Source organism: Halyomorpha halys, unplaced genomic scaffold, assembly GCF_000696795.3.
Source record: "Halyomorpha halys isolate HHAL.00 unplaced genomic scaffold, Hhal_1.1 Scaffold157.1, whole genome shotgun sequence".
NCBI lineage: Eukaryota > Metazoa > Arthropoda > Insecta > Hemiptera > Pentatomidae > Halyomorpha > Halyomorpha halys.
The window spans coordinates 273198-285382 of NW_027114029.1; the positions used below are offsets into that span (position 1 = coordinate 273198).

At 32.1% G+C, this 12185-nt stretch overlaps 1 protein-coding gene across 1 annotated transcript in view; it reads right to left on the reverse strand.

Annotated features, from left to right (window-relative positions):
* The window catches only part of Atg16 (Autophagy-related 16), a 556547-nt gene that overhangs the window by 224517 nt on the left and 319845 nt on the right, over positions 1 to 12185 (reverse strand). The gene's annotated exons all lie outside the window — the stretch shown is intronic.

The window sequence follows — 12185 nt, forward strand, 5'->3', positions numbered from 1 at the left end:
TTAACCATACATAACTAATATCTTAATAATTTAACCATACATAACTAATATCTTAATAATTTAACCATACATAACTAATATCTTAATAATTTAACTATATATAATTATTACCTTAATAATTTAGAGGTACATAATACAAAAAATAATTCAACAACATAAATTCCATTAAACAACTACCATAACATTAACATTGTCTAAAAAAAAATAAAAATAATAAAAAAAACTCTCTTAAAATATATACAAACAAAAGAATAGACAAGATGAACATAATCAAACTATCTGTATGAAAAATAAATAAATAAAATAACATAATTGATTTTATTGAAGTTCTATCAATGAGTATATTTTCCACATGTCTGTATAATGCCATTGTATAAGTAACATCAAAATTACGTGTTGTATATGTTTTAATACAGTTGTAAACAACCATAAATAAAATTAAAACTTAATTTTTGTTATATCAGACCGATTGAAAATATGGTTTGGATAAATACAACTCGACCTTCCAAAGGATGAGCCAAAGTGATTCCTTATCATCTAACAGGCAAATTAGCAATGTTAGTAAGGAAGAACAAAAAGGAGTGCAAATCGATCTCGGATTGCGACAAACTGCACCTTGGAACAAAAATAAAGCAATAATTGAGGTAGGGGGGGGCTTGCAATGAGCTAGCTGCATGACCATATCTCACTACCTTCCGAGAAGCCAGGCTTGTTACTCTCTTCTCCCAGCACGAAATCTCTAAGAGGAAGCAAGAGGAACAAAACTTAAGTAACGATCCCGGCTCCTTACTCCTCTCACAATTGAAAGCAAAAAGGAGAGATCACTTTGAGTAATGATTCACAACCGAGATCTTTTGTCACTAATTTCCTACAATCGCTACACGAATAAATCCAAGTAATTTCTTACAGTAGGGTAAGATCTCTTCTTTAGGGAAAAGAAAATATACGATTTGAAAAGTGATTGTCGTTTGATTTCGGTGATTATTAGGCAGACATTCAGTATAAAATCTTGTAATGAATTATGTTATGAATAATTGAAGTACAATTAGTAGAATTAACAAAGTCCGAAAAATATCCATTAAAATTTACTTATAACTGCAGAATAACAACATAAGCTACTTATCCTTTTTAAAAAATAGTTAATTAATTGTATTTATGCTATAAATTGATCTGTCTGCCTTTCAGCGTCCGTTTCCACCTCAGGATCTTGGATCTTGGGGGGTGAGTGGTCATCTCCTACATTATCGTTTCTTTCCTAATTTAAATAATTATCAATTCTCTATACTAAAGCTAGCTTTCTCTGCCGCGCCTTAGCTCGATTTCATAAATAAAGAACTCTAAAACTACGAATTAATATTTTTTGGTAACCTATCTTTGGTATTTCAGACAGAAAAAAAAAAAACAATATTTCAAAATGAAAGACCTTTTTGTATCTTGTATTTTAACAGACAAAGAACCAAAATTATCTAACAAAACAAAATAAAAAATAAGTATAAAACATATTTTATATTTTTGAGGAAGCAAAGATTTTTTTTTAACAAAGAGGAAGGTAAAGTATAAAATTATATTTTAAGGAGTAAAGTGCAAAATAGAATCTTTGTATGTCGCATCTTTCCTTTAAATTCCAGTTGTAACGTAATACTTAAAAGTATTTCAAATGCACAATACTACTTAGTATTCGTAACATTTCCTTTTACAAAATCGAAGACACTTTCTATTCTTATGGATTCTGATAGCAAATCTAATTTTTAGAAGAATTCAGATAGGATCCAACATGTCCTGAAAGCGTAAGACGCCAGAAACCTATAACTATACATGACAATTTGCGTGCAAACAGTGCAAAGAATTGAAAAATCCAAAAGAAAAAAATTGTATTAAATAAAATTGGCTTCATAACTAACAGCCATTTTAATCTTCTCGGCCAGTCGAGGGAAATCCAATTTCGATTACGAATGCTTATAGAAAATTGGTTCTAAAACTTTTTTTTTTATACACGCAATTTTAATGTTTCTTCATTCTATATGCATAAATTGTTAAAAAAACATTAAATAGTTTTCGGGTTTTAGTGATAAATCGCCAAATCCCTTCATATCTTTCCATGAAAAGTGAATATGAATTCGTCTTGAAATGTTATTTACTATTAGATTCCGTAAAAATAATTTTTCTCATTCCATTGGAAATCCCAGAGTTAGCAGCACTGAATAGGAACTGAATAAGGTTAAAAATAACCTCAACTTATTGAAAAAATGGCCGTCCATTATGACCCAGCAAAAAACATTTAAAAAACTTCACAGCTTCTAAAATTGCAGAGGTTAGGAGGATTGAACATGTATGTAAAAAAATTCATAGAATAAATGAAGGTGAAAAAAAGTGACGTAGGCACCAAAGCATCACGTTTTCACTTTATGAAAATAATTGAAACAAGATACATAATTTTCACTTGCATTCCCAAGATAGCTCTGTGAAGAGATGTTGCAAATGCCTGGAGGAGACTTCTACGGTAAGGAACGCAAACAAAAATGGCTTGAAAGACAATGGGTCCGCTAGAGGTGGCCGCCCAGGGTGGTTTAAGAACTCTGGTGCAGAACCGATCGCTGACAGAAGAAGAGGATAAAACAGGGCATAAGGCTAACGGCAGCCACAACGAGCAATGATATGCGTATGGGGAGGGAGCAGCACGTAGCAGCCTCTATACCGTTTAGCTGCCCGGGGGGAAACGAAAGGGGTCCTCCACTACAGTTATCGATGTCTGGGCTCTACTTCAGGCCAATCGATTAGTTAACATACTGGAAAAAAGTATATATGTAACTTTGGAATGCAATGAAAAATAATTTAGAAGGCAGAGAAAAAAAATGATATCCACTAAGAAAAAAACTGAAGAAACCATACCAATATTGCCAATCCACTCTCATGATTAAACATATTTATGAAGAATGCTCTCACTACTTACCAACAGTAAGAGGAATAGGACTGACCTCAAATTCATCTCTCGCTAATGAGAAAGTCACATTGTTATTTACATTTTTGAAAATCTGCCTCCTTTCCAAATTGCAGCATTTCTTTGGTTTTAATTTTAAGTACTCTACTAACGCCTGTTGAACAGATTCGCTACTTAGGACTCCATCTTGATAAGTGACTTACTTGGAATCCACACACAAGACTGAAACGACAAGAAACTGCTCGTAGATTCCGATTGCTACAACACTTACTTGACAAAAGCTCTAAACTTCCCATTCACAACAAAAAATTAGTATACACTACGATAATCAGACCAATTTGGACATATGGAATTGAGCTTTGAGGCTCCACCAAACCATCAAATTCCTTCCGCATCCAATCCTTACAATCCAAAATCCTACGTAAAATCCTTGATTCTCCTTATTACGTTACAAATAAACTCATTCACAAAGACCTTAACAGTTCGTTGCAGATTTGGCCCAAAACAGATATGCGTCTTTCCATTTCAAACTACTTACCCATCCTAACCCATTAATTCTTAATCTTTCATCCTTAACAATCCCTGATAATCCTCCGAGACGTCTGAAAAGAAGATGGCCACGGAACCTTCTAATTTATATTAAGGCTTATAGCACCACCAATGGGTGGTTTCTCCCCAAGATTTTCAAGTGTATATGAAACATACACATATTTACTTCTTTTATTTATTATTTGTACAGTTGTAAATCACATTAAATAAATTAAAAAATTTGTTTGTTTTTTTTTAAATTATTCATTACTACCTCATAATTCTTTTTTTTAATATATTATTAAGTATGCGTGAGTAAATCTGAGCGTGTGGTGTGTTTTTGTGTGAGTAGGTATGAGTGCATGTGTATCTCTATACCAGTCCATTTGCGTTGATGACCATAAGGTTTTACGCCTTTAGACAAAGAATAAACAAACTGAAAAAAACATGAAAAATAAATATATTATTCAACTAATAAATATCAACCTGGTCAATTTTTCTTTGGTTTGTAATCATTTCATCTATATGTATGAAAAATGAAATGGTTCGAATCTTCGCCCACAATAAAATTTTGAAATACGGAACCGACTTACACGCTGTTTTTTCAAAAAGTTCCGTTTCGCCATGGCGAGTTTTAAAGCTAATTAAATTTCCGATTTCTCTGGTAGAAAAAAGTTCTAAACAAAATTAAACGTTTTCGGCTTATAGCTAAGAAAGTACACGTTTTCTTCTCGTTGATTGTGTATCAAAAGATTTGTCTCTTTCTGAGGAATGAGAAAAAGCATTATTGATTTCATTAAACGATACTATATTCACAAAAAATATATATATTTTTTTATTTATTGATATTTATAACTGTATAAAAAATACAACAAGTAAATTTGATCGTAATGATATGATACAGGATGTAGATAAACTACCCAGTAGTAGAACTCTAAAAACAGTTTACAATATAAGGCCACGAAGCCATCTTCTTTTCAGGCGCCTCGGAGGATTGCCAGGAATGGAAGAGGAAGCACGGTTAGAAACTAGTGGATTTGGGTGGTTAGGGAGTTTATTATGGAAGGAATAATATCGGGTTCGGGCTAGATCGGTTAAATAAGGAACATATAGGTCTTTATGGATGGTTTTATTAGTAACAAAATAAGGACCATTGAGGATTTTACGAAGGATTTTGGATTGGATAAATATTGAATACGAGAGGAATTCGAAAGTTTAGTGGAGCCCCAAAGTTCAACTCCGTATGTCCAGATGGGCCTTATTATTGTCATGTAGATCAGTCTTTTGTAATGACAAAAAAATATAAAAACAGAATTAGGCTATGATTAAAGTGTGTTAACAATTTTATTTTTTAGAAAAGGATAGTCATGTAAGTTTTTAGCATCATATAACGCTTGAATACCATTTTACAAATAGATTATAAAATTACTTGATTTATTTGGGGGTTATTTTTTCTCCCGGTGTCCATTGTAATAGCTCTTAACTCATCTGCATTTTATCTAACCCCCTACGTTTCAACAACCGTATGAAAGTTGAAGATCTGTTCTTTTAACCTACAGTAATATCATTTAGATTTATTGTGAAATATTAGTTTCAAATAAGGAAAAAGTTTTATTAAATATCACCGAATTTAAATTGTTTAATTAGTTCCAGTTTGTGCCCTTACTAAGAAAAATACTTTAGACAAAAAAAAGTATTATTTTAGACTTTGTTTTCAAGCGTTTCTTAAGGTGCTAAAAATAATATGGACTTTGTTTCACTCCTAGAAAACTTTTACTAAACTATGATAAGTCATTCTGTCCGAATTGTTTCAATAACGTATTTTTTTTTTCTCCCGGTGCCCATAAAAATTAAATCTATAATGCTACAATCAATGAAGGGTCAGGAGTGCAGTACTTTGTAAGAAAGTACAGCTACTAGAGCAACGATTGTGCAAGGAAGTGATTCGGTCAGAATCATGCTTGACCACAAGCTTTTTATCCAATTAAGGGTACTTTATGAGGCTGGGTAGATCCCGGATGGCTCCCAAATCCATAGGGCTGGGCTCAACGGCTAAAGGTAACAGATAATAATTATCTGCTACAGCCGAATTCAAACCCCGGTCCTAGGTGTTAGCAGTCCATTGCCTTACCAATGTGATACATTACTTATTTTATCCAATTCTTACATTACTAGAACTGTTAAAAAGCTGAAGGTTTCCTCTATTAACCTACATTAACATCATTTAGATTAATTAATGCCCATATAGGAGCGAAATTAGGTAACCAAAAAACTTTTCAAATGTATTATTTTATATCTCCGGTTCCAATTTGTTTGATTAGATCCGGTTTATACCCTTTGGTATAGTTATAGAGCCCTAAACCACTCCCGAATTTCGTGTAGACTGGTTCGGTGGTAGAACATTTGGAATTCAAGAAATAAAATCTATACTCATTTAATTAAAACCTCTCTCAGGCAAAGTAAGTGGGACAAAACGACCCTAAAGTTTGAAGGTGACTCATTAGTAATAAAAAAATAAATAGTGATTCATTAGTAATAAAAAAAAGTTTGTAAGCTGGTTGCAATGGAGAATTAATAAAATAATACACGAACTAAAAAATAATAGATTACAAGACAGACTATCCTGATAACTGCTTGCATACCAAGAGTTCTCAAAGTGGCTACCGCTAGCCAGAACAACAGGAGTGTCAGTGAAATAATAATTAATTTTTTTAAATTTTTAATTTAGAAGCAAAATTAGTTTTTATAACATGACAACACCATTATTACCCTTTGCATGCCCACGCCTGACAGTCGCACATCATTTTTCTGTTTGAAACTCATTTTTCATTCCACTGAACGATAAATTTGTATTATTTTCTTTTTTAGATATTCACGTCAAAACTTCTGAGATGAACATAGAAACTAATTTCCAGGAAATTGATATTGCCTACTTGTCACTGGAAGGTTTATAAAGAAGCACATTTGAATACATTGACTCTGGGTGAGACCTACAGCTGGGATCCGTTATTCTATGAATGAAACTATACCTACTAGAGTAACGAATTAAATATTTCAAAAGTTGTTAGAGATCGGCTGGGCCAGCAGTTCAAAACGGAAATGATAATAAAGAAGAGTTCTGCATGAAAGTAGATTCAGAACATATTGTTTATGGTTTAAGTTTACAGTCTGTGTTTGCAGATTATACTTACATAAAAACAGTGTAACGAAACAAATTTTCGGGTTCAACTGATTTAAGAGTAAAATGACCAAAACTTTTCATAATCATATAGAAAATAATGAGAACTTCGTCTCTGCTAAATATAACGTGTTTTTTTTCGCTTTTGAGTTTATATTAAAAAAAAAAAATATGAATAAATCCGTCCAGTATCATGTCTTGATTCGCTAAATTGTATATTTAGGAACAAATGAACAATTTATAAATGAGGATGAGTAAATGGAAGTTTTTGTATTTGGATTATATTTTTTATTTTTTCAAAAGAACTCTTATGAAATTTATTGATTTCAAGTTATGACTCCTAGAGCCTGTTATAATAAAATCAAATAATAATAGTCCTTAAATATAAGAATATAAACTACATAGTAAACATAACATGATTATAAAATAATATAATCTATAGTCACATTTACACTCTAATATACAATATTTACACAATCGACCTGAGGATCCCTGAGCCCACTCAATCCCCCACGTGTGAGCAGAGCTCAAAAGATCCCAGCGCATCCCTCTCGCCGCACCACTGGTATTTCTCATTCTAACTTCAGCTTTTTCTTTTTAAGTATTAAGAAGCGCCTTAGAGATTATGAGTCTCAATGTTAGAACATTGAATTTTTCATTGCCTTTTCCTAAGTATTCAAAATGTTTTAAGATAAAATTATCACGATTCTAATTTCGGTCCGACAAGGGTGGAGCGGGAAAAAAGTTGCGAAGAGTTCCCTCTTGCGAAGGGATGAATATAAAAGCAAAGGGATAAATGATAGTTATTCAAATAACCATTCATCTTAACCTTAATCACACTATTGTCTCGATGGTTATTCTTTTAAAGAGAAAATTACGGAATTAGACTGCCGATATACAATTTCACTGTAGCAAGGCCAGAACTCTTTACGATGCACGCTACCGGTTGGTCTAAGACGGCCCTGATTAATAATAACTATTTTATTACCAGCTATTAGAACTATTACAGCTTCCTTATTGGCTCCTAAACGGAACAGACTCACCTGACCAAGACCCGAGCTATTAGGAGGAGAACGAGTGGCGACTGAGGGTCGTTATGGCAGTCGGCGGCGGGCCATCGCCCAATCACTCTCCTTCCATTACCATCTCCAAGTCACAACGCATTATCCTTATCTTGCCAAAGTCCGGAGGTAACTTACAATGCTAACATTAGACAATCGATGGCTATCTAACTATAAGATTAGATTAAAAACATTTTAAAAAAAAAACCTTTGTTAATAATAACAAAAATTATCGAAATGATCTCAACTTTCTTTAATAAAACATTAAACCATTCGGTATAATTTAGGCCATCATCGACCTTAATTATCCTAATCATTCTTAAAACTACAAATTGTTCGGATTCAATATCATGTAGATGTTTAAAAAACTACTTATTTCTTTGATATTTCCTTCTGTTTAACAATATTTTCCTCAGTTTATTTATTGCTATTTACAACTGTACATTACAATGCATTTAGTAAATTAGATCTCAGTTAAATTGGAGTGTTACAGGCGTGTAGAGAAACTACCCATTGGTAGCACTCTAATGACGTTTTACATTACCTGGTCTCGTGGCCATCTTCTTTTCAGGCGCCTCGGAGAATTGTCAGGAACGGAAAAGGATGCAAGATTATAAACTAGGGGGTTTGAGTGGTTAGAGAGTTTGTAATGGAAGGAGTTATATCTGGTTCGGGCTAGATCGGTTACATAGGGAACATTGAGGATTGAGGATTCTACGAAGGATTTTGGATTTTAAGGATTGAATACGAGAGGAATTCGAAGGTTTAGTGGCGCCCCAAAGCTCAACTCCATGTCCAGATTGGCCTTATTACAGTCATGTTGATCAGTCATTTGTAATGAATTGGAAGTTTAGACCGTTTGTCCAGCAAGTGCTGTAAAAGTCGAAATCGACGTGCAGTTTCCTGTCTTTTGAGTCTTGTGTGAGGATTCCAGGTTAGTCTTTTGTCCATATGTAGTCCAAGGTAGTGGATCTGTTCAATTGAGGTAATGTGTAATATTAAAATTTTTTTAAATATACTTTTATAACCTTGTTCGAGACTGGTAGTTTCATTAATAATAACAATACATTTTTAAATTAATAAAAACAATACATTAAGGACAATCTAATAAACTAACAGTTTTAATTTAAACCTATTATTTACAGTATCTAAACATTATTAATTATATGTATATACGAGAAGAAGGTGGTTGGGGGTGCGGTCAGTGTAGAAGTGGTCCATGGTCACTTGGATCCCCGCACTCCTAACCATCTTCTCCTCTTATATATTATCGACGACCAACGATCTTAATCATCACTATCATTAATTATAATTAGCTTACCTCAATTTTAGTATTAAGCCACAGCCACAGCCTCAGATTAATCTGTTTAAATTTGCAGGCTATTTATTTGTCAGCCCAAGTAACTTTAAGACGGTAAAAATAAACCTATAAAACACACCCAATAAGGGAAAGCGTATTTCTTTACTGATGAATTTACAGCAATGTATTAATTTAACTTTATTTGTCATTTTTAATAATAATTATTATTCTATACAATTTTTTTACTTTACTATCATTACCTAATCACAAATACTATCACGAAACCTACCTCAACAAACAAGTTATCTTATCATTTTTTTTCACACAACATTTACGTCTCTGTATAATTAAAAATCCTATAAAATTTAGTTACAAATAATTATCTAAAATTCAACTATATTCATCATAAATTAATTTTTACATAGGATCTCAGCATAATGATGGTTTAACTTAATAATTAATTTTCTTCTGATATATAAATGGCTAAATATATTAGTTAAATAATAATATAATAATTAATAATAAATGGCTTAATTATTAATGTTCTAATGCTGGTAATAATAAGTTATAATTAAAGCTGTTATTTTATCAAATTGTCCATGATGATGCCCGGATCAGCCGAAACGTTGGATATGTAATATGCTTTAATAAAGAAGGTTGAGATTTTTTGAATAATTTTTGTTATAATTAATAAAACTATCAGTCCCGAACAAAAGAATATAATTGATATATAATTTTTTTTTTATAGCAATAATTTTTATTTCTTTATTTCATAAAAATCAATAAATTTGGGACTTAATGTTCATTTTTAAATAATAACATAGTAACTTATTGATGTTATTGTTATTTTTTTATATGATTGTTATTGTTATTTTAATTTTTGTTATTATTAATATAACTACAGGTTTCGAACAAGATAATAAATAATATACACGTTTCAATATTACATCTATAACAACTAAGACAACCATTATTAGACAGGAGACAATATCAGAGAAATAAGTCTTTTTTTAGAATCTTCAAGATATTGAATCCTAACTGTTATTTGAAGTTTTACGAATGTTACACCACTAAAGGTTAATATAATTTATCGGAATATAGATATATCCCTTTTTTTCCCGGCAATGCACTACGGCCACAAAGGGCCTATAGTACGCTGTACCTTCACTGGTCAAAGCAGGCCAGTTGTCTTCGCGAATCTCAATATTGGAAAGGATCTGAGACAGCTTCCTTTACAATATCGGGCACCCTTAACCCCTTTTGTGGGATTAGTCTCGGTCATGCAAAGAGACATATCAAAATTATTGCTGAGGGTAAGGGTGGGTTATTTTGGAGGAACACCAGAGGACTAGAGCAGTCAAAGTTTTTCCTAAAGGGATCTGCAGAAAGGATGGTGAGACAGCCTACCACATCGTCTGTGATGCGTTAGCAGGGATACGATTCCTTTGGGAAGGATTGCATCTTAGACCATAAACTTTAGACGTATCCCCTTAATAAAACTCGGATACGAAAAAAAAATCGTATTTAAAAAAAAACAGCAGTGACCCTTGTCTCCTCACCCACCCATATTATATATATATATATAGGTTGGATAACTAGATAGATAATTCGATTTAACGCACTTATTTCAAGAGATTATTATTTTCCAGCATATACTTATTTTAAATTGCCAATCCATTACAAAAGACTGATCTACATGACTATTATAAGGCCTATCTGGACATACGAAGTTGAGCTTTGGGGCTCCACTAAACCATCAAATTCCTCCAGAATCCAATCCTTACAGTCCAAAATCCTTAATGGTCCTTACTTAGTCACAAATCAAGTCATCCATCAGGACCCCAATATTCTATATGTTGCCGATTTGGCCAGAACCAGATACCGTTCCTTCCATAATAAACTTCTCAACCACCCAAATCCACTTGTTTCTAACATGGCTTCCCCTTCATTACCTAATAATCCTCCTAGGCGTCTGAAAAGAAGATGGCCTCGAGATCTCCTTCTCTAGAAATGTTATTGGAGTTATATCAGTGGGTAGATTCTCCACATGTTTTTACCATGTTACTATGTCACCTACAGCAAATTTACTTGTTGTATATATGTGTATACAGTTGTAAATATCAATAAATAAATTATTAAAAAAATATATTTATTTTATGTGGTAGCCGTGATGGCCGAGACTGTTGGTAAAGGGTCTCAGAATGCTCGGCATTGAGCGGAGTGGACATTAATATTCGTCAATATTAATTCAGGGAGGTCTCAAAAAATGGAATCTTAGCGGTCAATGGCTGGAAAAAAGGACCGAAAGAGTCACTTCTCAGACTTCAATTTTCATGGTAATTGAAAATAATGTTCCTACCCCACTATTATGACGACATGAGATTTCATATCCATCACTGTAAGTGGTAACAGCAAATGGTCTGTGGTCTCGAGATGGATTCCGCCAAGGAAATTATTTTATATACTGTGAGCAAAAATAAAAATTGAAAAAGGAATTCAGATTCCTGATATTTTATAATGTGGCCAAAGTAATATTGGAGTAAAAAAAAAATTACAAAATTTTAGTGAATAAATATACAAGTTTAAAAACACAATTTTTTAAAAGGAATCTATCTCGTTTTACAATCAAATAAAAAAAAACGAACTAATTACGTTGTTCAAAGTTTCCTTTATAACAGCCAAGATTAAACGGCATCTTCAACCGAAAATAAAAAAAAAACCAGGTATATGATTTTAACTAATTAATATAATAGTTATTTAATCACATTTAAAATTAAATGAGATGAACTGATAACCAATAACATTAGAAAGATATTTTTCTAACGCCAATTGCAGATTTTAGTATATAAGTTATTAAATGTTTATTTGTATTGTTTTGAATAATTTTTTTAAGATGGCCACGGGACGTTATAATTTAGATTAATGCCTCCAATGGGTGGTTCCTTCCCAAGGTTTTCAAGTGAATATGAAACATACAACATATTTACTTATTGTATTTATTATTCGTACAGTTGTAAATTACATTAAATAAATAAATTTAAAAAAAAAATTTTTTTTCTTACAAATCAATATTTATCATACAGAATTCGGTAATAAATCATGAATACAACACAAACAATAAACGAAATAATGATTTTGAAAAATAAAATCGAAACATCAAAATAAAAAGTTACCATTATT